Below are 26,164 nucleotides of genomic sequence, written 5' to 3'. Positions count from 1 at the left end.
GAAGCCTGGGGTGCTACAGTCCATGGGGCCGCTGAGAGTCAGACACAACTTAGTGACTAAACAACAACAAATGTAGTCACTGCAGGGCTTTGAGAAATCCTCAGATTTTGCTGTATCTTCTTTCAATAATTTTTTTTAATTAAAATACCACTGTTATTGCTCAGTAGCTGGAACCAAAGGTCTCCATGTACCCCTCTCAGATCCAAGACATCTTCTGCCTTCCCAGGGGCAAGAACTATTCTAGATTTGGTGATTATTGTCCCCAGGCCTGCTTTTATACTGTTACTACAAATGTGTGGATCCATAGCAACTTACATTGATTCTGAGCCTGGAACTGGAGCTGTTCCTTCCCCAAGACCAAGCAGGCACTTGAAGAGGCAGAGTTGTCGATTTTTCTTTTTCTTTTAATGTCATACCTGAAAAAGTAAAAAAAGAATTCAAAAAAAATTTTAATAGAAGTATAGTTGATTTATAATGTGTTAATTTCTACTGTACAGCAAAGTGATTCCGTTATACATATTGACATTTCTAAAAAATATTCTTTTCCATGATGGTTTATTGGAGGACATTGAATATAATTCTCTGTGCTATACAGTAGGACCTTGTTGTGTATCCATTCTATGTATAATAGTTTACATCTGCTAACCCCAACCTTGAAAATACCAGACCACCTGACCTGCCTCCTGAGAAATCTGTATGCAGGTCAGGAAGCAACAGTTAGAACTGGACATGGAACAACAGACTGGTTCCAAATCGGGAAAGGAGTACATCAAGGCTATGTATTGTCACCCCCTGCTTATTTAACTTATGTGCAGAGTACATCATGAGAAATGCTGGGCTGGATGAAGCACAAGCTGGAATCAATATTTCCAGGAGAAATATCAATAACCTCAGATATGCAGATGATACCACCCTTATGGCAGAAAGTGAAGAAGAACTAAAGAGCCTCTTGATGAAAGTGAAAGAAGAGAGTGAAAAAGTTGGCTTAAAGCTCAACATTCAGAAAACGAAGATCATGGCATCCGGTCCCATCACTTCATGGCAAATAGTGGAAACAGTGTCAGACTATTTTCTTGGGCTCCAAAATCACTGCAGATGGTGATTGTAGCCATGAAATTAAAAGACGCTTACTCCTTGGAAGGAAAGTTACGACCAACCTAAACAGTATATTAAAAAGCAAAGATGTTACCATCTTTCTAAATTCCATATATATGCGTTAGTATACTGTATTTATGTTTTTCCTTCTGGCTTACTTCACTCTGTATAATAGGCTCCAGTTTCATCCACCTCATTAGAACTGATTCAAATGTATTCTTTTTAATGGCTGAGTACCAGTCCAGGTTCGATGCACGATGCTGGATGCTTGGGGCTGGTGCACTGGGACGGCCCAGAGGGATGGTATGGGGAGGGAGGAGGGAGGAGGGTTCGGGATGGGGAACACATGTATACCTGTGGCGGATTCATTTTGATATTTGGCAAAACTAATACAATTATGTAAAGTTTAAAAATAAAATAAAAGTAGGAAAAAAAAAAAAAAGCAAAGATGTTACTTTGCCAACAAAGGTCCGTCTAGTCAAGGCTATGGTTTTTCCAGTGGTCATGTATGGATGTGAGAGTTGGACTATAAAGAAAGCTGAGTGCCGAAGAATTGATGCTTTTGAACCGTGGTGTTGGAGAAGACTCTTGAGAGTCCCTTGGACTGCAAGGAGATCCAACCAGTCCATCCTAAAGGAAATCAGCCCTGCATATTCATTAGAAGGACTGATGCTGAAGCTGAAGCTCCAATAATTTGGCCACCTGATGGGAAGAAGTGACTCATTGAAAAGGCCCTGATGCTGGGAAAGATTGAAGGCGGGAGGAGAGATTGTTGGATGGCATCACCGACTCAATGGACGTGAGTCTGATTAAACTCCGGGAGTTGGTGATGGACAGGGAGGCCTGGTGTGCTGCAGTCCATGGGGCCACAAAGAGTCAGACACGACTGAGTGACTGAACTGAACTGAACCCCAACCTCCCACTCCATCCCTCCCCTAGCCTCTAGGCAACCACAAGTCTGCTTCTGTTTCCTAGACAGGTGCAATTGCGTTGTATTTTAGATTCTACATAGAAGTGACAGGCAGAGTAAAAAGTTAATACACATACCAATGTTCAAAATTTGGTCAGTATATTTTACTGGTCTCTAAAAGAGAAAAGTTTGGAAGAGACTAGTGTAAACCTAACATGGTTATATCACAGATTTCTTATTATCCAAATGGTAGATATTACTTATCTGCTGCCTATATTTAATTTCAAAACTTAATGAAGGATCAAAAATAAGTGTGGACAGGTATTGTGTACACGTATAGATGAAAAATCTACAACTACCACCAAAGACAATTCAGGACCATACAATTCAGGCTCATATGCTCTGAGCCTCATGAGTATATGATAAAACATTTCTGTGTGACAGCTTATCCTTTTTATGTATTTCTGGATAACATGTGTGTTCATTTTAGAGAATTATTGAAGGTTACTCTATTCATTTTGAACTTGCTTCAGTCCACCTTCGAATGATACTATCCCACCTCACCTGTAAAGTAAGAGGCTTACAGAAGGAAACCCCCACTCCTCCCTCTGTGCTACCATTGTTATACATTTCACTTCTACATGTATTATTGACTCCACACTACATTGTTATTGTTATTGTGCTGCTGCTGCTTCACTTCTACATGTGTTATTGACTCCACACTACATTGTTATTGTTATTGTGCTGCTGCTGCTTCACTTCTACATGTGTTATTGACTCCACACTACATTGTTATTGTTATTGTGCTGCTGCTGCTGCTGCTGCTAAGTCGCTTCAGTCGTGTCCGACTCTGTGTGACCCCATAGACCGCAGCCCACCAGGCTCTGCTGTCCCTGGGACTCTCCAGGCAAGAACACTGGAGAGGGTTGCCATTTCCTTCTCCAATGCGTAAAAGTGAAAAGGGAAAGTGAAGTCGCTCAGTCGTGTCTGACTGCTAACGACCCCATGGGCTGCAGCCTACCAGGCTCCTCCATCCATGGGATTTTCCAGGCAAGAGTACTAGAGTGGGGTGCCATTGCCTTCTCCGTATTGTGATAGAGCATACATTCTTAACACAGGTGACATTGCTCCCTTATCATGTGGGCTAATTAGATTGAAATGCCTAAAAAGGTGGGCTTGGGAGGATTCTGATGAAAACCTTGAGAATCTCTGCTCTTGGCAGTCAGTTATCTTGTAACGAAAATTTTATTGTAAAGTAACATCTATTTCTGCTTTATTGACTATGCCAAAGCCTTTGACTGTGTGGATCACAATAAACTGTGGAAAATTCTGAAAGAGATGGGAATACCAGACCACCTGATCTGCCTCTTGAGAAATGTGTATGCAGGTCAGGAAGCAACAGTTAGAATTGGACATGGAACAACAGACTGGTTCCAAGTAGGAAAAGGAGTACGTCAAGGCTGTATATTGTCACCCTGCTTATTTAACTTATATGCAGAGTACATCATGAGAAACGCTGGACTGGAAGAAACACAAACTGGAATCAAGATTGCCGGGAGAAATATCAATAACCTCAGATATGCAGATGACACCACCCTTATGGCAGAAAGTGAAGAGGAACTAAAAAGCCTCTTGATGAAAGTGAAAGAGGAGAGTGAAAAAATTGGCTTAAAGCTCAACATTCAGAAAACAAAGATCATGGCATCTGGTCCCACCACTTCATGGGAAATAGATGGGGAAACAGTGGAAACAGTGTCAGACTTTATTTTTGGGGGCTCCAAAATCACTGCAGATAGTGACTGCAGCCGTGAAATTAAAAGACGCTTACTCCTTGGAAGGAAAGTTATGACTAACCTAGATAGCATATTCAAAAGCAGAGACATTACTTTGCCAACAAAGGTTCATCTAGTCTAGTCAAGGCTATGGTTTTTCCTGTGGTCATGTGTGGATGTGAGAGTTGGACTGTGAAGAAAGCTGAGCCGCCGAAGAATTGATGCTTTTGAACTGTGGTGTTGGAGAAGACTCCTGAGAGTCCCTTGGACTGTAAGGAGATCCAACCAGTCCATTCTGAAGGAGATCAGCCCTGGGGTTTCTTTGGAAGGAATGATGCTAAAGCTGAAACTCTAGTACTTTGGCCACCTCATGCGAAGAGTTGACTCATTGGAAAGGACTCTGATGCTGGGAGGGATTGGGGGCAGGAGGAGAAGGGGATGACAGAGGATGAGATGGCTGGATGGCATCGCTGACTCGATGGACGTGAGTCTGAGTGAACTCCGGGAGTTGGTGATGGACAGGGAGGCCTGGCGTGCTGCGATTCATGGGGTCGCAAAGAGTCGGACATGACTGAGCGACTGATCTGATCTGATCTGATCAGATCTGAAAATAACCTTTGCCTCATAAACACATCTTTACCATCTCCGAAGCTTTTTATTCCTTTGTGTGGACCCAAGTTTTCATCTGGTATTATTTATCTTCAGCCTGAAGAACTTTCTTTGATATTGTTTCTGTGATATTTGATACCAGTGTAGGTCTGCTGATGACAAATTTGGCCAGCTTTTGTCTCTGTGAAAAAGTTTTATTTCACCTTCATTTGACGGGGGCAGAGGAGGTGTATTTTTGCTGGATGTAGAATTCTAAGTTGCCAATTTCTTTTAACACTTTAAAGATATCTTCCAGTTGCCTCTGGCTTTTCTATATTTTCTGACAAGAAGTCTCCTGTAGTATTATCTTCTGACTTTTTCTTTTTTCCCTCTGGCTACATTCAAGATATTCCCACTATCAGCTTAGAGATGAAAGCTACTGAAGTGTCCATCAATGAGTAAATGGATAAAAGATATAGATATATATATATAATGGAATACTACTCAGCCATAAAAAGAATGAAATAATGCCATTTGCATTAGCCTGGATGGACCTGGAGATAATCATACTAAGTGAAGTAAGTCAGACAGAAAAAACAAAATCATTTGATATCACTCTTATGTAGAATCTAAACATACGATACAAATGAACTTATTTACAAAATAGAGATAGACTCAGAGACATAGGAAGCAAACTTTACGGCTGTCAAAAGGGAAGGGTGAGGGGAAGGATAAATTAGTGATTTGGGAGTAACATACGTACTACTGGATATAAAACAGATAGACAACAGGACCTACTCTACAGCACAGGAAACCATACTCAATATTCTGTAATAACCTATATGGGAAAACACCCTGCAAAGGAATGTATACGTGCATGTCACTGACTCACTTTGCTGTACATTCGAAACTAACACAACATTGTAAATCAGCTGTGGTTCAATTAAAAAATATATATTCTATCATTTAGTTTTTAGTAATTCGATTTTGATGCATTTGAATAGGGGTGTGTGTGTATGTGTATGTGTAAGTGAATTCTGTTTGGCAGTCACTGAGCTTTTTGGGTCTCTATGTTTACAGTTTTCAAATTTGGATGATTTTTCAGCTATCAACTTTTCAAATGCATTTTCTCCTCCCTACTCCTTACTTGCTTTGGGGCCTCCAATTAAATGTGTGTTAAACCAGTCTATATCTCTTGCAGATTCATTTCCTACCAGTCTTTCTTGCTATGTATTTATTTTAGAGGGATTCTATTTTTATACCTTCAAGTTCTTTGATCTTTTGTTATTCAGTGTCGAATTTGGTGCTATTAATACAAACAACGGAGGCACTGGCACCCCACTCCAGTACTCTTGCTGGGAAGGTCCCGTGGACCGAGGAGCCTGGTAGGCTGCACGGGATCGCTAGGAGTCGGACACGACTGAGCGACTTCACTTTCACTTTTCACTTTCCTGCATTGGAGAAGGCAATGGCAACCCACTCCAGTGTTCTTGCCTGGAGAATCCCAGGGACGGGGGAGCCTGGTGGGCTGCCGTCTATGGGGTCTCACAGAGTCGGACATGACTGAAGCGACTTAGCAGTAGCAGCAATACAAACAATCGATAAGTTAATTTCATATATTGCATTTCCATCTCTAGAAGCTTATTTTGGTTCTTTTTTATTTCACACTTCATTCTATACATGTTTCATTCAAATTCTGAAACATAGCACCTGTTTTAATGTTCTTTTCTACTATTTCCTTCGTATCTGTCATTGCTGAGTCCTTCCCATTGGCTGATTTCTCATCTGATTATCAGTTCAGTTCAGTCACACAGTCATCTCTGACTGTTAGCGACCCCATGGACTGCATGCAGCACGCCAGGCTTCCCGATCCATCACCAACATCTGGAGCTTGCTCAAACTCATGCCCATTTAGTGGGTGATGCCATCCAACCATCTCATCCTCTGTCATCCCCTTCTCCTCCTGCCTTCAATCTTTTTCCAGCATCAGGGTCTTTTCCAGTGAGTCAGTTATTCGAATCAGGTGGACAAAATATTGGAGCTTCAGCTTTAGCATCAGTCCTTCTAATGAATATTCAGTCCTTCTAATGAAGATTCTAATGATCTCCTTTAGGATGGACTGGTTTGATTTCCTTGCAGTCCATGGGACTCAAGAATCTTCTCCAACATTAAAGTTAAAAAGCATTAATTCTTTGGCACTCAGATCAGATCAGTCGCTCAGTCTTGTCTGACTCTTTGCGACCCCATGAATCACAGCACACCAGGCCTCCTGTCCATCACCAACTCCCAGAGTTCACTGAGACTCATGTCCATCGAGTCAGTGATGGCATCCAGCCATCTCATCCTCTGTCGTCCCCTTCTCCTCTTGCCCCCAATCCCTCCCAGCATCAGAGTCCTTTCCAATGAGTCAACTCTTTGCATGAGGTGGCCAAAGTACTGGAGTTTCAGCTTCAACATCAGTCCTTCCAAAGAAATCCCAGGGCTGATCTCCTTCAGAATGGACTGGTTGAATCTCCTTACAGTCCAAGGGACTCTCAGGAGTCTTCTCCAACACCACAGTTCAAAAGCATCAATTCTTCAGCGCTCAGCCTTCTTCACAGTCCAACTCTCACATCCATATATGACCACAGGAAAAACCATAGCCTTGACTAGACGAAACCTTTGTTGGCAAAGTAATGTCTCTGCTTTTGAATATGCTATCTGGGTTAGTCATAACTTTCCTTCCAAGGAGTAAGCGTCTTTTAATTTCATGGCTGCAGTCACCATCTGCAGTGATTTGGGAGCCCAGAAAAATAAAGCCTGACACTGTTTCCACATCTATTTCCCATGAAGTGATGGGACCAGATGCCATGATCTTCGTTTTCTGAATGTTGAGCTTTAAGCCAACTTTTCACTCTCCTCTTTTACTTTCATCAAGAGGCTTTTTAGTTCCTCTTCACTTTCTTCCACAAGAGTGGTGTCATCTGCATATTTGAGGTTTTTGATATTTCTCCCAGAAATCTTGATTCCAGCTTGTGCTTCTTCCAGCCCAGCGTTTCTCATGATGTATTCTGCATATAAGTTAAATAAGCAGGGTCACAGTATACAGCCTTGACGTACTCCTTTTCCTATTTGGAACCAGTCTGTTGTTCCATGTCCAGTTCTAACTGTTGCTTCCTGATCTGCATACAGATTTCTTAAGAGGCACATAATGTCGTCTGGTATTCCCATCTCTTTCAGAGTTTTCCACAGTTTATTGTGATCCACACAGTCAAAGGCTTTGGCGTAGTCAATAAAGCAGAAACAGATGTTTTTCTGGAACTCTCTAGCTTTTTTGATGATCCGGGCGATGTTGGCAATTTGATCTCTGGTTCCTCTGCCTTTTCTAAAACCAGCTTGAACATCTGGAAGTTCACGGTTCATGTATTGTTGAAGTCTGGCTTGAAGAATTTTAAGCATTACTTTACTAGCGTGTGAGATGAGTGCAGTTGTGCGGTGGTTGAGCCTGCTTTGGCATTGCCTTTCTTAGGGATTGGAATTGGGGGAATATTTATAATAACCTTAAATAGGGTATAGTCTAGAAGTTTTGAATCAGTATGTTGTACACTGGAGGCTAATAATACTCCAACTGAAAAACAAAAATAATAATAAAAAACACCATCTAAATAGTCATTTAACTTACAATATTTTCTAATTTCCCTTGGAATTTGTTTTTTGACCTAATTTTTAGAAATGTGCTGCTTAGTTTGCAACATATGAGGATGTTCTGTTTACCTGGATGTTACTAATTTCTAGGAAAATTTCACTAGGGCCTGAGCATATTCTCTTTATAATGACTATCTTTGAAATTTGTTGAGATTTGCTTTATGCTCAGCGAATTATCATTTTTGGTAGAGATACTGTGAACACTTCAGAAGAATGGAAGTTTTATATGTATAACACACACAGACACACATACATATATATGCGTGTGTGCATATACGTGTGTCTAGTCACTTCATGTCTGACTCTTTGTGAACCCATGGGCTCTGGTATCTCCCTGATCAAAGGGTACAAACATATATGTATATACAAATCATGCAAATAAACTGATGTAATTAACTTGCGTAGATCACTGTATATATATTTGCATTATTTGCATTGATCAGATAATCTGTACTGTTACTGATTTCGTATGTCACATGTTGTGTTTTCCAAAGATAGCTGCAAAAATACCTCCCACCATACAAGGTATTCAACAATGTGCCCTGGCCGCTGTTCCCATCCAGAGATGAGGTCGATTGCTCCCTTTGAACCTAGTGGGTTTGGGATGACTTCAACAATAGAGAATGGGAAGAATCCAACCGTGTGACTTCCAAGGCTAGGTCATAAGTGTGATTCGGTGTCTGTCTTGTTTGCTGGCAAACGCGCCCTTAAGAGCCCTCAGCTGCCACTGAAGAAGGGCTGGATCCCAGGGCACTGTGTCATGGGGTGGACACGTGCAGACATTCTGGTCAGCAGTCCTAGCCTTCCGAGCTTCTCCAGACTCTGAGTGGGTCTTCAGGTAACTCCAGCTCTTAGTCACTGAGCCCCTTTAGCCTTCACATCTTCCCAGCTGAGGCCTCACACATCTCGAGGCAGACGCAGCTACCCTTTCCTGGAGTTGTTGTTTAGTTGCTCTGTCGCTTCTGATCTTTGCAGCCCCGTGGACTGTAACCCTCCAGGTTCCTCAGTCCATGCGATTTCCCAGGCAAGAATACTGGGGTGGGTTGCCATTTCTTTTTCCAGGGTTTTTTTTTTTTTTTTTTCTGATGCTGGGATCAAACCCATGTGTCCTGCATTGGCAGGTGGGTTCTTTACAGCTGAGCCACCAGGGAAGGCCCACAGCTGTCCCTACTGTGTTGCATCTGAATTGCTAACCCACAAAATCTGTTAGCATGACAAGATTATTGTTTTAAGCTGTTGAGTTTGGGGCTCATTTGTTTGGCAGCAGTGGTGCCTGGGGTAGAAATGTAGGATTTGGAATCAGGGTGCTACCCATGACCAAAACCTAACACAGCCAGCATGGGTCTCAGGACCAACACAGAGCAGAAGCTGGAAAGGCCAGTGAGGAGACTATTAGTGTAATACTATTAGTGTATATAAAGTCCCTTGAGAAGTTATTATTGTAGGCGGGAGACCGGTAGGATATTATTAGTGGACTGAAAAAAGGTAAGCCTTTTATGTCATGCCATGATGTGTGGCAACTATTCTCTGTGGTGATATAGAAAATGCACCTAATGAATCAATGGATTTGCCTAAGGAGCTATCTGGGCAAAGTCTTAAAAGTGCCAAGTCTTTTTACTTGGTCACAAACAATAAAAGAGCAAAACTTTTTCAAGAAAAATTTTAAAACTATAAAGGAGCCAGATTTTCGGAGTTTAAGAATTATTCCACTCAGAGCAAAAGATTTTCAAAGTAAAAAAGATAATTTTGAAAGATAAATGCACCCCTGTATTCACAGCAGCAGTATTCCCAATAGCCAAGACGTGGAGACGACCTGGATGTCCATCGACAGGTGAGTGGATAAAGCAAGTGTGGTGCATGTCTACAATGGAATATGCTCTGTCTTAAAAACAAAACAATGCCATGTGCAGCAACGTGGATATAAATAGAGATGATCATACCAGGTGAAGGAAGTCAGAAAGAGAAAGACAAATACAATATGATCTCACTTATATGCAGAATCTGAAAGGTGACACTGATGAAGCTATCTAAAAAAACAGAAACGGACAGACGAGTGAACAGACTTGTGGCTGCTGAGGAGGAGGGGGTGGGAGAGGGATGGACGGGCAGCTCGGGATGAGCAGCTGCGAACAGTTACACAGAACGGGCGACAGCAAAGTCCTGCTGTGCAGTGCTGTGTGTTCAGTCTCCCGTGAGAAACCACAATGAAAAAGAACACACATTTGAAAAATAGAAATAAATTAAAAAGAGGACAGAATCTCCGGGGAAATATCAAATATAGGATTTTTTGTCAGGAAAACATCTCAAAGTTTAGCGGTGATTTCATTAAATTCCCAATTGACTGGAATGCCTAAGAATTTACTCTTACGCCTAAATCAGTGTTAAAAAATTAAAGCTCAATTTTAAAAACTAATGGTTTTTAAATCAAAGTTGTTCAATGTTTCCAAATTAGATTACTCATTTTTGTACATGTATATGCATAAAAAATTTCTAGAGGCCTATACACTGACATGTAAACAAAGGATACCTCTGGGACACAGAATGAAGAATATAGGAAAGGGGGAAATTTTCTTTCTGTTTCTATATATTTATTTTCTCTTTTTTTTTCAATGAGAACGCGTTAATTTTATGAAGGTTAATTTGACTTTCTCAGTGAATGTAGTAACACGTGTGGTTTTATGTTCTTGCCTCAGTTGAATCTACCAACCATAGTTTAACCTTCATTTGAGAAATTGTCATTTTATGCTCTTCACAGTTTCATTATTTGCTCAATACATGTGTAGATATGTGATGGACTCAATCTATTCTTATGTGGAACATAATTTCAAAGTACTTTTGCAACCTAACCTTTTATATATAATGTTTATTGATTTCCTCTTGGTTTCTCTTCTAAATGTAAAATTGTTTTCTGAAAAGAATGTAAAAACTTCCCAATGAAGTCGTGACAACATAAAGATGTCCTCGACTACAGGCATTATTTGAAATCATTCTCAAAGTGCCAACCAATGCAAAAGGGGAAAAGATACAAGAGGAGAAAACAAACAATCATTTGTGGGTCGTAGTCTTGTCTACACAGGAAACCTGAAAGAATAAAAATCTATTGGAACTGGTAGTAACGGTCATTAAGGTACCAACTTCTAGATAAATATGTCCCCATACCAACTGCTAAGAGAAAAAAAATGCTTTGCTTCATTAAAGATAACATTTGTCTATACTAGCAATAACCAATAAGAAAACATTCTTAAAAGGAAGAAAAAATTCCATTCCCAATAGCAACAAAACATTAAAATATAGTAGAAGTTCAATAACAAATGTTGGAGACCTTTTTGAAGAAAACCATGAGCATTACTGAAAGACATTTGGAGTATATAACGGAATTTCCGTTCTTGAATATGAGCGTGACACTCAGTGGACACGTGTTTTGTGGCAGGCACTGTGCCACTCACTTCATGGGTGTTATACATCATTCTCATGAGTCCCATGACACGGATACTGTTATTACCTCTGCTTGAAAGATGAGGAAACTGAAGGTTCAGAAGATGAACTGACCGGCCAAAGGAGAAAAGCTGTCTTTGTTTCTGTTCTGTTCAGCTGCTAAGTCGTGTCCAGCTCTTTGAGACCCCATGGACTACAGCCCACCAGGCTTTCCTGTCCTTCACTGTCTCCTGGAGTTGGCCCGAATTCATGTCCATTGAGTCAGTGATGTTATGTAACCATCTCATCCTCTGTTGTCCCCTTCTCCTCCTGCCCTCAGTCTTTCCCAGCATCAGGGTCTTTTCCAGTGAGTCAGCTCTTCATATCAGGTGGCCAAAGGATTGGAGCTTCAGCATCAATTCTTCCAATGAATATTCAGTGTTGATTTCCTTTAGGATTGACTGGTTTGATCTCCTTGTTGCCACTTTTTCCCATCTATTTGTCATGAAGTGATGGGACTGGATGCCGTTATCTTTATTTTTTTTTAATCTTAGTTTTCTGAATGTTGAGTTTTAAGCCAGCTTTTTCACTCTCCTCTTTCACCCTCATCAAGAGGCTCTTTAAAGTTCTTCTTCACTTTCTGCCATTAGAGTGGTATCATCTGCATATGTGAGGTTGTTGATATTTCCCCTGGTAATCTTGATTCCAGTTTGTGATTCATCCAGCCCAGCATTTTGCATGATGTATTTTGCATATAAGGTAAATAATCAGGGTGACAATATACAGCTTTGTCGTACTCCTTTCTCAATCTTGAACCAGTTCACTGTTCCATACCTGATTCTGTTGCTTCTTGGTCCTCATATAGGCTTCTCAGGAGGCAAGTAAGATGGTCTGGTATGCCCATCTCTCTAAGAATGTTCACAGTTTGTTGTGACCCACACAGTCAGAGGCTTTAGCATAGTCAGTGGAGCACAAGTAGCTGTTTTTCTGGAATTCCTTTGTTTTCCGTATGATCCAATGAATATTGGCAAATTGATCTCTGGTTCTTCTGCCTTTTCTAAACTCAGCTTGTACATCTGGAAGTTCTCGGTTCATGTACTGCTGAAGCCTCGCTGGAAGGATTTTGAGCATAACCTTGTTAGCATGTGAAATGAGTGCACTGTGCGATAGTTTGAACACTCTTTGGCATTGCCCTTCTTTGTTTAGTGCCCGTTTAATTGTCACTTTCTCATGCTGCCTTGTCATTTCTTCCCAAATGGTTATAGAGTCAATGAAATTCCAAGCAAAATCTTAAGAGGAAGATTTTTGAAACTTAAAACTTCATCTGGAAGAGTAAATGTGAAAAACTGCTAAGATGTCTTTTAAAAGAAGACTAATGAAGAAGAAACTGCTCTAGTAGGGCTTAAAATAGTGTCATTAGAGGGCTGTGATAGAGGCAGAGAAACAAATTCATGTATTGACTTGACAATGTTGTTATTTCAAATTTGGAGTGAAGTAAATTCAACAAATGGTATGGAAACAACTGGATATCCAGTTGCAAACTGTGAGACTAGCTAGCTTCTTAAAAATAAAAAATAAAATGAAATGAAAATGAATTGAAGTTCTAAATCAAGTGATAAGAATACGAACAGAAAATATAGGAGAACATACATAAGCATAGGCTTCCCAGGTGATGCTAGTGGTGAAGAAACTTCCTGCCAATGAAGGAGACCAGGGTTCAGTCCTGGGTGGGGAAGAGTCTCTGGAGGAAGGCACGGCAACCCACTCCAGCGTTCTTGCCTGGAGAGTCTCATGGACAGAGGAGCCTGGCGGGCTACAGTCCATGGGGTCGCAAGAGTCGGACACGACTGAAGTGACTGAGCACGCACACACACGTACACAGGACAGTCTTTCTAAGTGAGACATTAAATGTCTGGGTTCTGAGCACTTCTCTAGCCAATTATTGGAATCCAAGGAGAGGGGGCTTGGAACCTCCCGTCTATAGCCAGTGGGTCCGAAACAGGAGTGACAACTTGGACTTGCCACTGGTCTTGGCCACTGAACCACCAGGGAAGTCGCTCATTGTTTCATTTAATTCTTACCACAACTCCATGAGGTTGGTTTTAATTTTTAAACTAATTTTCTGTTTCAGAGTAATTTTGGATTTATAGAAAAATGGCAAAGACAGTACAGAGAATTCCTGTGTACTCTATACTCAGTTTCCTTTCTTATTTATATTTTCCATTAATATAGTACATTTGTCAAAATTAAAGATCTAATGTTGATACAGTGTATTAATTAACTATAGACTGTGTGTGTCTATATGTGATCAGTGGAGTCTGACTCTTTGCGACTCAGCCAGGCTCCTCTGCCCATGGGATTTCCCAGGCAAGAATACGGGAGTGGGTTGCCATTTCCTTCTCCAGGGATGGAATCCAAGTCTCTTGTGTCTCCTTCATTGGCAGACAGATTCTTTATCACCAGCACCACCTGGGAAACTCTTATTAACTAAAGTTCATATTGATTCATATTGTAAGCAGATCAGGTAGGAGGTTCTGGGGAAGAGCCAGGCATGGCTTTCTTGACAGAAGAGAAGCCATTTTTGGTGTAAGCCATTCTATGATCTAAGCCCAGCCACAGTGCTTGCCCTTGAAAGGTCTCAGTAATGAATGATCTTAAGGGAAATGAGAGAACGCAGGAACTATGGAAAAGCAGTCAAGAAACAACATTCAGTGATTAAAACAGAGGCTTACTTCCTCCTCAAGGTATCTGGTAGGTAACAGTCTGACACGTTACCTTTGAGGTCTTCAGGAACCAAGGCCCGCATCCTGCTGGAGAGTGGAAGGACGATGCTGATTTCTTCTGACTTTAAACTACTAAAGCTTGGATTCTGTGGACCCTTGCCCTAATTCTATGTTGAATTCTCCTCTGCACCAGCCCCTTCATGAATGTGCATACACCATCGAAGCCCCTCCATGAATATTCGTGAATCCTTAGCTTAAAACTTCCCAACTTTGCTGTTTAGAGAGACACGGCTTTGGAGAAGATCCCCAGTGTGCTCCTTACTTGCTACAAATATGATAAATCCTTCCTTCTTCTGCTCTCTGCCGCGGTTGTGTCTTTCGGTTCAACACCCACCAAGAGGCAAACTCAGGTTTCCGGTAACAATATGATTTTTATCAACGTCCTTTATCGTGTTCCAGAATACATTACATTTAGTCATCATGTCTTCTTATTCCCCTCTTGGCTGCAACAGCTTCTCAGCCTTTCCTTGTTTTTGCTAACCTTGACCATTTTGAGGAGATGGCCCTTGAATTTAAAAAAACCTTTTAAACGTGCTTTTCTATAAGAATTTAGAATGAATCAGTATAACTTTTTTCTTTGGAGCCAGGTAAGATCTTAAGGATCTCATGTTTGTAGCAATATTCTGAAATTTGAGTGCTAGTTTATCATTAACCTTCTCTTTCAGGCTTCTGTTTTATTCCTTAAAAATTCTTTCTCAAATGTCTTAACATTAAAATATAAGTATAAATTTAACTAGGATTTTTTTTCACTACTTTTACATGTTTTTAATACCCTTTTCTTTCTTGGCTTCCTTGTTTTTTCCTGAAGGAAATACTTTCAAGAAAAATGACTAGGTGAGAAACTTTCTAAGTGCTTTATGTCCATGTTTTCTTTAATATGCAAAGTGAAGATACTGGTATCTATCCTGTAAATATTTGAAGATTAGGTGAGGCCAGAGTTAAGCTTTTAGGAATGTGTCTGGCACGTTAGAAGCAATCAGTGTTAGCTTTTGTTACTGTTGCAGTGACTATGAATTGTTTTGTAATTACAAAGAAGAATATACACAGACAAATGCAAATAAGGAAGTTAGTGGCAAGATAATGAAGAAATATAACATATATATATAAATATATAATCTATAATAAAGAAAGAGATTAGACAGAGCAATAGAGTAGGTGACGCAACCCCTGTAATCAACATGGTAAATATGGAAAAAGCATGATCATTTGCCAGCCGCTTTAACCTGGGTTATGCGGTCAGCTATAGCCCAGAAAGCCACGTGGGCATTCAAAGCCACACAGCTCATCTGTCTCCTCAGAGGTCACTGGAGTTTATCAGCTGTTGTGTACCCTTAGCATGAGTCAGGAGGGTTCCAGGGAAATGTCTTTCTAGTGACAAGGACTGACAATTTAGTTCAAAAAAGAATAAACACAAAATAACACTTGAGAAGCATATGTCATGTCGAATGCAGACTGAGTCTTTCAGAGGAAGGTAAAAAGCATCTAGCTATTCTTTACACAGACCAAAATTTCTTCAGTCGATTCTTTGTTGTTCATGAGCAAGGAGAGAGAACAAATTGTTATGCCCGATACCAGATTTCAGGACTGGAATTTTGTGGTGTGATTCATGTGGCTATATTTAATAATTGCAGAGTCACAGAGTAGCTCCAGTTGGAGTTCAGGGACGCCTTCACCCCAGGGGTCCCTCTCCTCCAGGGCCCTGCTTAGAAACCCTTAGAGCATGGTCTTGGTACCGCATAGAAACTCCTTCCCCCTTAAGCGGCTATCCGGTGATTCCTTCAGGATCAATGCCGGTGAAACACATCTAGGTCTTCATTTTAACTTAAGGACGTGTTGCCCTTATAACTATAAAGTGTGACCTCTCTTGATCTTGTTAAAGGTCTGTGATCAGTTGGGAATTTTTAATACCAGGCCTCTGGTAGTTTCCTGCGCTCAGCTAGTAGAATTCTGGAATGGGAGGAATACACACACAAAAAGAGAAAAGAAGTCAGATTTTAAAAAATGTGTGGGTTTGTAATCATTAGGGTAGGATATTGTGCTTGAATCTTCTTAGGATGTACTTGTAAATGTTGATGGAATAATATTTAAATAACAAAAGACGTGGCTTCATCAATTGGTACTTTAAAAGCTTTTGCAGGAAAGAGATAAAGGATAATGTGGCTAATAAAGGAAATGCTGATAAGTATTGAAAAGAACAGAACACTTTTGATGGCTTCACACTCCAAATGGAAGCCTGGGAAATAAGTGAACACAAAATAAAACAGCTGGGTGGACTCAAAGGAAATAAGAAAGGTTCCCCCCCCCCCAATACATTTCTCCAAACAGAAACTTAAGAGGAAAAATAAAATTGCTCCCAATCATTACAGGGGAACATTTAAGAATTCTAATATTGTAAATAGACATCCAGGCTGAGTTTTCCATGCAAAGCTAGAGCAGGAAATAAATCCTTAGGTATCAACTAAGGGACTAATACAACAATTAGACTATTTTCAGAGGTTTAAAGTAAATCACTTCAAAATGAATCCGCCACAGGTATAAAAAAAAGAAGAAAAAATAAAAAAATAAATAAAGTAAATCACTAAAAATAAAATTGCAAAAACAACATAATGAAGACATTTTGTCAGATGTCACACATGACAACATATATACATACCTGGCTTTTTTTGAGATCGAACGAGATATAAAGCACTTTGAAACCGTAAAACATCACTCAAATGTGTGGCAATATCAGGGTTATGTGGGAAATAAACGCATCAGAACTCTTCACCCTTCTCCCATTTCCCATTCCTTACATTTACCTTAAAATGCAAGAGTTTATTTCTAACCAAGAAACTTGAGAGGCTGCCTAATGTAAAATGGAACACGCAAAATCTGGCTTTTCCTTATTCTCTTATTGTTCAGTCGTGAAAAGATTTGTTTTTCCGGTTGTCATTTAAAAATAGTTTTGGAGAATTTCAAGCAGTCTTGTTAGAAAGAATTGTATCATGAAGTCCAAGTACTTACTCGTCCCTTAGCTTCAGCACTTATTAATTTTTGCCCAGTCATGTGTGCTTAGTCGCTCAGTCCTGTCTGACTCTCTGTGACCCCATGGACTGCAGCCCACCAGGCTCCTCTGTTCATGGGGATTCTCCAGGCAAGAACATTGATTGCCATGCCCTTCGCCAGGGGATCTTCCCAACCCAGGGATCAAACCCAGGTCTCCTGCATTGCTGGCAGATTCTTTATTGTCTGAGCCACCAGGAAAGCTTAATATCATAATGGCATCTTAAAATAGGAGCAATTCTTTAATTTCACCCCAAACCAGTCAGTGCTTCATTTCCTTGATTGTCCTATAGTTTTTTTTTTTAACAAGTGGTTTGGATCAGGATCCAAAAAGCGACTTATCACTGTGGTTGATTGATTACCTCTTAAGTCTAAAAACCCGTGGGTGCCATACAACATGGCACATTAACTATAGCCCCAATTTTTTAAAAAAATCTATGGCTGCTACAATGATCTCTCCATCTCCCCCCTACTTCCTGCAGGTCTGACCTAGGACTCAGGACCTCACCCTCTGCCTGAAAAGGGCTCTTCCTTGAATTCCCTTCTTCTTCACTTATCTCCAGGCTCCACAGACTCTGAGGATCTAGCAAAGATGTTAGGACCTACAAGTGAATGAGAAAACTGTTTTTAAAAGCCTCCAACATACACTTGTCCTTAATCCTTAAAGCCTGCGTTGGTCACTGGTATTAGAAACGTGGAGGACACTCTTGTAGAAATTTCTGTGTAAATGTAAAGTGGTATCGTTATCATTGTAGAATGTTTTGGAAGGGAGAGCATTACACAGGAAGGACCAAGAAAACTGAACCATGAGCAACGGATGTTGTCACCTTCTGGGCATCCTTAACTTAACCAGATAATTATTCTCAGGCTCAGAAACCTCTGGGACAAGAAGCCATGGCTATAAGCCAAGAGAGAAAAAATTGGATATTTCCTTGATACCCATTTAAGAGAGGAAAACCAGTTAGAGAGTAGATCATTTAAGTAAAGGAAATGAGAAAGCACCACCAAGTCAGTGTCCAGTTATTCAATAGGATAACAGTATAAATCATGCAATAAATGTAGTCTCTTGCTTAACCCCAAAGTTTTAGGAATTGTCTCATTAAGTTTTCAGCAGTAAAGAATTAGAGAAGTGAGTGAATCTATGCCTCCCACTTCTGTTCTTCTCCCAGATGAGAAAATGGTGGTGGCCTAGAGGGGCTATGAGATTTGCCCCAAATTGATCCACTTACCTGCAGAGTGCAATACTTTGGCCACCTGATGCAAAGAACTGACTCGGAAAAGACTCTGATGCTGGGAAAGACTGAAGGTGGGAGGAGAAGGGGTCGACAGAGGATGAGATGGTTGGATGGCATCACCGACTCCATGGACATGAGTTTGAGCAAGCTCCGGGAGATGGTGATGGACTGGGAAGCCTGGGGTGCTGTAGTCCATGGGGTCGCAGAGTCGGACACAACTGAGCGACTGAGCTGACTGACCTGCAGAGTTGGGAGAGAGACAGACCCCCTGATGTCTAGTCGAGGGCTCTCTCTGTCTCTCCTGCCTTCCTTCTATCAGGTTCCAAGAGAGACCTTACAAAGTGTTTGGAGCAACTTGAACGAATTAACACCAGCACTGAAGATGGCCTGAGATCACTTACAGTCTTGTACCTGGAGGCTCCCCTGTAGGGGAGGAAGGTTTTTCCCTCCACCCTTCTAGGTTTGATAGCTGAGTCTGTGACAAAGACAGCAGGCAGGTTGAGAGCCAAAAAGGCGTACTCACATATTCATTTTACTGTCATGTGTGTGGGCATCACGAGAAAAGAAGCGAGTACTCAATAAACTGGTGTGACTGGGGCCCTTGCTGCTACGCCATGCTCAGTGGCCTCCAACTCTCTGGGAACCTTTGGACTAGAACACGCCAGGCTCCTCTGTCCACGGGAATTTTAGGAGTGGGATGCCATTTCCTCGTCCAGGGGATCTTCTCAACCCAGGGATCAAACCTGTGTCTCCTGCATTGACAGGCAGACTTTTTACCCCTGAGCCATTAGGAAAGCCCCACTGGGGAACTTGCTGCTGCTGCTGCTGCTAAATCACTTCAGTCGTGTCCAACTCTGTGCGACCCTATGAACAGCAGCCCACCAGCCTCCTCTGTCCTGGGATTCTCCAGGCAAGAATACCAGAAGGGGTTGCCATTTCCTTCTCTGCTGGGGAGCTTAAGTACCGTCAGTTGGAGAAGAGGAGAGAGGATGTAGCCAGTTCAGAGAAGAGCAAAATATTTTTAGGAAAGGTGAAGGCACCCTAAGAGGAACAGATGGGAGACGTGATGGTTTGTGAGGAGTCTGTCTGGTTTTGGGGCCAACGTTTGGTCTCTTGTCTTGGGATAAGGCTGGATCTTCCCAGCTGATGACCCTCCCGGAGAGGGAATTTAAGTCGACTGAGTTCCTTATGGAGGATCTGACTGTAGGGAGCTGAGAGGGGATTCAGAGAAAGCCTCTGCCTGAGTGCTGCTTTTCCAGTGGCTTTAGCTCAAAATAATTAGTGTCCTAAAGAAACATATTTTGGGGTGGTATGTCCTGAACTCCTTCACCATTTACTAAATGTTTGTTGAGTATCCCTATGTCACAAGAATACTTGGGGATCTGTTTTGATTTTAGCATTAGGCTTGTTTCTGCCTCAATGCCAGGGGAGCCAGGTTCTATCCCTGGGTCAAGAGGATCCCCTGGAGGAGGAGATGGCAACCCACTCCAGCCTTCTTGCCTGGAGAATCCCATGGACAGAGGAGCCTGGCAGGTTATAGTCCATGGGGTCGCAAAGAGTCGGACTCGACTGAGAGCCTTTCACTCTTGTTTCTCTGAATTCAAGCCTCACAGCGTATCTTCAGGTGGAATACTCTGGAAGGTGGGGTTTCTGTCTCCACTTGAGTGCCGGTATTCGCATCATCACCCCTTATCTGCTCTTCCTTGCACCGTCCTCTACCTCCTCGTCTCCCCCTGACAACGGAGGATCAACTTTTTGTTGTGTAGAGGGTGGCCACACCTGGCTGTCAGGAAGGTAAAAAGAGACGTCTTCTAGAGGTGTGCAGGCCGCTGCCTGCCCTTGAACTCTTTCTTTTCTGCTTACTTCAGAACTGTCGTTTGAAAGGTACCTTTCATTATCAACTTGGTCCAACCCCTTCTTTTTATAGATAAGAATGCTGGAGCCTAGGGAGGCGGGGGTCTGGCTCAAGGTCGCCCGAAGCGTCCATGGCAGAGCCGGGCTCAGAAGCCGGGTCCCCACGCTGCTCTGTCTGTGGATCCTGCTTTATCACACAGGACAATCCAATCTATTCAGCAACGGAGGGATTTGTGTGGAAACGGTTTCCATTTGTGTTTGAGATAACCGACACAGAATTTCTTGGGTAGGTGACAGGGCAAGAAAATCCCCACTGGGAACACATTTAAAATGAAAAGCTGTGAAAATGTACGCCTTTCCGAGAAAAGGTGTTTAACCTGCTTCCTGGAGTGGCTTGTGTTGGGAACACTTAGTAAGCACGTGCTGACCCAATTAACACAGGGGAGGCATCAGACTCCGGCCGAAAGAGACCTAAGAGAGAAAGGCATTTTTTTAGGAAAAGTACACCAATACCATCTTCATTTTTTCCATTTTACTTTGTTTATTAAGGTAATATGTGCCCATAGGGACAGTTTCAGTAGGAATCTGAATCTAATTATGAGGAAACATCCAGAGGTGAGCCATTCGAAGAGCCAGCTGGAGCCCTGCCTTCAAAACAGACAGCATCATTACAGAACAGAAAAAAGCCTAGCAGGGCAGGGATTCTTCTATCCTTGAAGAGTCCAAAGAGATAAAACACCCAAGCACGAACTCTGAAATCTGATTAAACCCTGGACGGAACGAAAAGATATACAAACAATATTTGGGGGACTATTTGAGGAAATGTGACTGTGGATCGTCTGTCGGTCCATCTGGGAGATCACAGGGGGTCACTGTGGATTTCCTTAGATGCGGGGATGACACTCTGTGTGTGGAGAAGAATGTCCTTGTTCTCAAGAGACACCAGCTGGAGTATTTATGAATGAAGCTTTGTGATGTTTTCAACTCACTTGAAGCGGTGCAGAAAAAAAATGAGGGAGAGAGAAAGCGAATGTGGAACCCAGGCTAAGAGTATATGGATACGACTTAACTGTGCTATTCTTTACCTTTTATATAGATTTGAACACTTTCAAGAGAAAAATCAGAGACAAAAGTCGAGTGGGAAAAATCTCACTGCAAAAAATGTGGTCTCCTGTGTCTGCCCACTTCCTGTTGCCCACGTTACCTGCTTTCAGTGTATTTTGTTGCTTAATCTGGTACATACCTCCAAACGTAAAAATAAATGCAGATACTGCTGCTTTTGGGTCTACAATTTTAGATCTATCTAATACCTTTCTAGGATAATAGGTGACACTTTCAGCTCTTTTGCAGTGAGACCCATGTTTGACCTTTTTACTCTTGCAACTAGATGACGTAAGGCCATACACTGATTAACAAGTGAGTACACAATGATGACAGTTCCTCATCTGTAAAATGACCTTTTAATTTGACTTAGTTGCTTTCTTTCTTCAGTTGCCTTGCTTTTTATGAGCTACTGTTAAGTGTTTTCTCACCTAAAAATAACAGCTCTGTAACATCCCACTCAATGCCATTTCCCCATACGTCCTCCCTGATAGCTCAGCTAGTAAAGAATCTACCTGCAATGCAGGAGACCCCGGTTCAATTCCCGGGTCAGGAAGATCCCCTCGAGAAGGGATAGGCTACCCACTCCAGTACTCTTGGGGTTCCCTGATGGCTCAGCTGGTAAAGAATCTGCTTGCAATGCAGGAGACCTGGGTTCAATCCCTGGGTTGGGAAGATCCCTTGGAGGAGGGAAAGGCTACCCATTCCAGTATTCTGGCCTATACACTCCATGGGGCCACAGTGGGACACGACTGAGCAACTTTCCCTCCTCTTCCTTAGGACACCTGATGTGGAGATCTCCCAGCACCTGTCTGGGTCTGGACTGCGTGCTGCTCAGGGTTCCCGTCCTACAGTTAACTGACTTTCCTCCACCACCACCCTGCGAATTCCTACACCATCTCACACATGTGCATCCCAGATTTTCTGGATTCCATGTTTTCTTTGCTTCCTTATCTGATAGCTATCTGTGTTTTGTTGAGCAGTTGAATTCCATTCCAACTCCTGACCCTTTGTTTGTGACCTTTTTCTCTCTAAAAATTCTTGGGATATTTCTTTCCCTCTGACGTCCTGACTTTGCACCGCGGTGCTCTTTGATGTCGGTCTTTTCTATTCATCACGCCTGGCACTCAGTGGAATTTTTCACTTGAAGACTTGTGTTCTTCGCTTCTGGGAGAATTTATTGAACTATTTCTTCATTAATTTCCTTCTTTTCTTTTCTCTGGTCTGTCTTTCCATGACTCCTGTCACCCAGATTGGAGCTTCCACATTGAGCTTCTACTTTTGTTACTTTTTTCTTCTGTGGAACATATTCTTTTTGCTCTACTTTGAGAGAGATCTCTTTCAACTCTTTTACTGTTTTTTTCATTTTTGCTATAATATATATCGAGAGCTATCATATTTTTAGTTTTCAAGGGCTCGTTCTTTTTCTCTAATTCGTTCCATTTTGAGCATACTATTCTTGTTTCATGGCTACAGTATTTCTCTTATTTTTCTGATGATATATTTTAATTAAAATGTTTTAAATTAAAAAATTTTTTATTGCAGTATGGTTGATTTGCAATATGGGCTTTCCTGGTGCTCAGACGGTAAAGAATCCTCCTGCAATACAGGAGACCTGGGTTTGATCCCTGGGTCAGGAAGATTCCCTCGAGGAGGGCATGGCAACCCACTCCAGTATTCTTGCCTGGAGTATCCCATGGACAGAGGAGCTTGATGGGCTACAGTCCATGGTGCGCAGAGTCCGACACGACTGAGCGACTAACCCTTTCACTTTCACTTTGATTTACAATGTATAGTTTTTCCTCTGTTGTATAATACATCACTGTCATTTTATTTTACCCAGAATAGTTTGTATCTGTTAATCCTCTCCTTCTGTCTTCCCCCTGCCTGCGTCTCTCTCCCTGCTGGAAACCAGTAGTTTGTCCTCTGTATCTGTGACTCTGTTTCTATTTGTTATATTGTTTATATTTCACACGTGAGTGACAACAAGAGTATTTGTTGTTTCTGACTGATTTCACTTACGGCAACACCCTCTACGTCCATCCACATTGTTGCAAATGGCAGAATGTCATTCTTTTTTATGACTAAGATATATACACCACACCTTCTTTACCCATTCATCAGTGGATGGATGCTTAGGCTGACGCCATATGTTGTCTACTATCGATAATGCTGCTATGAACCCTGGGCTGCACATAGGTTCTCAGATTAATGTTTCCATTTTCTTCAGATATATACCCAGGAGTGGGTTTGCTGGGTCATATGGTAACTCTATTTTTAGTTTTTTGAGGGACCGCCATACTCTTTTTCATAGTAACTGCATCAATTTACATTCCCACCATCAGTGTACTAGTCTCCCCTTTTCTATCCATCCTCAACAAATTTGTTGTTTGCAGACTTTTTGATGACAGCCATTTGACAGGGGTGAGATGATAGCTCATTGTGGTTTTGGTTTGCATTTCTCTGATGATTTAGCAGTGTTGATCATCTTTCCACGTGCCTGTTGGCAATCTGTATATTTGCTTTGGAAAAATGTCCATTCAGGTCTTCTGCCTATTTTTAATTGAGTTGTTTGGGGAGTTTTTGATATTGAGTTGTACGAGTTGTTTATATATTTTGGATATTAACTCCTTATCACTTGCAAATATTTTCTCCCTTTCAGTAAGTTGTCTTTTTGTTTTGTTTACAGTTTCTTTTGCTGTGTCAAAGCTTTTATATTTCATTCAGGTCTCATTTGTTTCTTTTGCCTTAGGAGAAGATCAAAAAACATTGCTTTGATTTATGCCAAAGAGTATTCTGCCCCTGTCCTCGTCTAGAAATTTTATCATTCTAGGGATTGTATTTAGCTCTTTAACTGATTTTGAGTTTACTTTTATATCTGGTGTGAAAAAATGTTCTAATTTCAAATTCAATCTTTTACATGTAACTTTCCCAGCACCACTTATTGAAGACACTGTCTTTTCTCCATTGTATATTTCTGCCTTTTTTACTGTGCATTAATTGACCACAAATTGGTTTATTTCTGGGCTCTCAACCTTGTTGCATTGATCTTTATGTTTGTTTTTGTGCCAATATCATACTGTTTTTATTACTTTTTCTTTGCAGTATAGTCTGAACTCAGAAAGGGTGATACACTCTGCTTTGTTCTTTTTCCTTAAGATTGCTTTGGCGGGGTGGGAAGAAGTAAATTAGGAGTTTGGGATTAATAGATACATACTAATGTGTATAAAATAGACCTACTAAATAGCACAGGGAATTATACTCTATTTTGTAATAACCTATAAGGGAAATAATCTGAAAAAATAGATATATATGTATGAATAACTGAATCACTTTGCTGTGCAACTGAAACTAACACAAAATTTTAAATCGACTATGGGGACAACAGAGGATGAGATGGTTGGATGGCATCACTGACTCAATGGACATGAGTTTGAGCAAGCTCCGAGAGTTGGTGATGGACAGGGAAGCCTGGCATGCTGCAGTCCATGGGGTTGCAAAGAGCGACTGAACTGAACTGATACATCATTAAACTGAGCGACTGAACTGAACTGATACATCATTAAAAATAAATTAATAAAAAAAAAGATTACTCTGGCAATTTGGGGTCTTTTGTGACTCCATATAAATTGTAGGATTATTTGTTCTAGTTCTGTGAAAAATGTCACTGATGTTTTGACAGAATTTGCATTAAGTATGCATGATGCTTTGCATATTATGAACATTTTAACAATATTAATCCGTTCAATCCATGAACATGGAATATCTTTTCAGTTCTTTGAATCACCTTCAGTTTCTTTCATCACTGTTTTTAATTTTCAGAATATAGGTCCTTCCTCTCCTTGTTATGTTTATTGCCAGGTATTTTATTCTTTTTGGTGCAATTTTAACCAAACTGTTTTCTTTGTGATAGTTCATTACTAGTGTTTAGAAAAGCAACATGCTTATCTTTACTAATAACGTATCCTGCAACTTTACTGAATTCATTTATTAATTCTAATAGGTTTTTTGGTGGAGACTTTGGGGTTTTCTCTATATAGTATCATGTCATCTGCAGATAGTGACAATTTTGCTTCTTCCTTTCTAATTTGGATGCATTTTATTTTTCTTTTCTGATTCTTACCACTAGGACTTCCAATACTATGTCGAATAAAAGTGGCAAGAGTATGCATCCTTGTCTTATTCCTTATTTTATTTCATTTTTTTTTCCCTTTAGGCGGCACCGCATCGTACGCAGTATCTTAATTCTCTGACCAGGGATTGAACCCACACCCTCTGCAGTGAAAGCTCAGAGTCTTAACCACAGGACCACCAGGGAAGTCCTTGTTCCTCATTTTAGAGGAAAGAAATTCAGCTTTTCACCATTGAGTATCATGTTAGCTATGGATTTGTCACAAATGGCCTTTATTATATTGAAATATATTCCCTCTATACCAATTTTGATGAGAGTTTTTATTATGAATGGATGTTGAGTTTTGTCAAATGCCTTTTCTGCCTCTACTAAGGTGACCAGTGATTCTTATCCTTCTTTTTGTTAATGTGGTGCATCACATTGACTGATTTGTGTATATGGAACCATCCTGTGATGCTGAAATAAATTCAACTCGATCATGGTGTATGATTCTTTTTACGTATTGTTGAATTTGCTTTGCAAGCACTTTGTTGAGATTTTTTTGCATCTATATT

At 41.0% G+C, this 26,164-nt stretch overlaps 1 long non-coding RNA gene across 2 annotated transcripts; it reads left to right on the top strand.

The window, feature by feature from the left end:
* The first annotated feature begins 8,714 nt into the window (after positions 1-8,714).
* Positions 8,715-25,915, top strand: LOC147378911 (uncharacterized). Of its 2 annotated transcripts, none has more exons than XR_015165134.1 (3): positions 8,715-8,887; positions 9,830-9,880; positions 25,695-25,915. It is a non-coding gene; the product is annotated as an uncharacterized LOC147378911 (long non-coding RNA). The 2 variants fall into 2 exon arrangements; XR_015165124.1 differs by having other exon boundaries at positions 9,827-9,880.
* The last annotated feature ends 249 nt before the right edge of the window (positions 25,916-26,164 follow it).

Source organism: Bos grunniens, chromosome 1 (genome assembly GCF_055505025.1).
Source record: "Bos grunniens cultivar Pamir isolate PY7600 chromosome 1, Bosgru_T2T1.0, whole genome shotgun sequence".
Taxonomy (NCBI): domain Eukaryota; kingdom Metazoa; phylum Chordata; class Mammalia; order Artiodactyla; family Bovidae; genus Bos; species Bos grunniens.
Note: the sequence above shows the minus strand (reverse complement) of the source record. Positions and strands in the feature narration are given on the sequence as shown.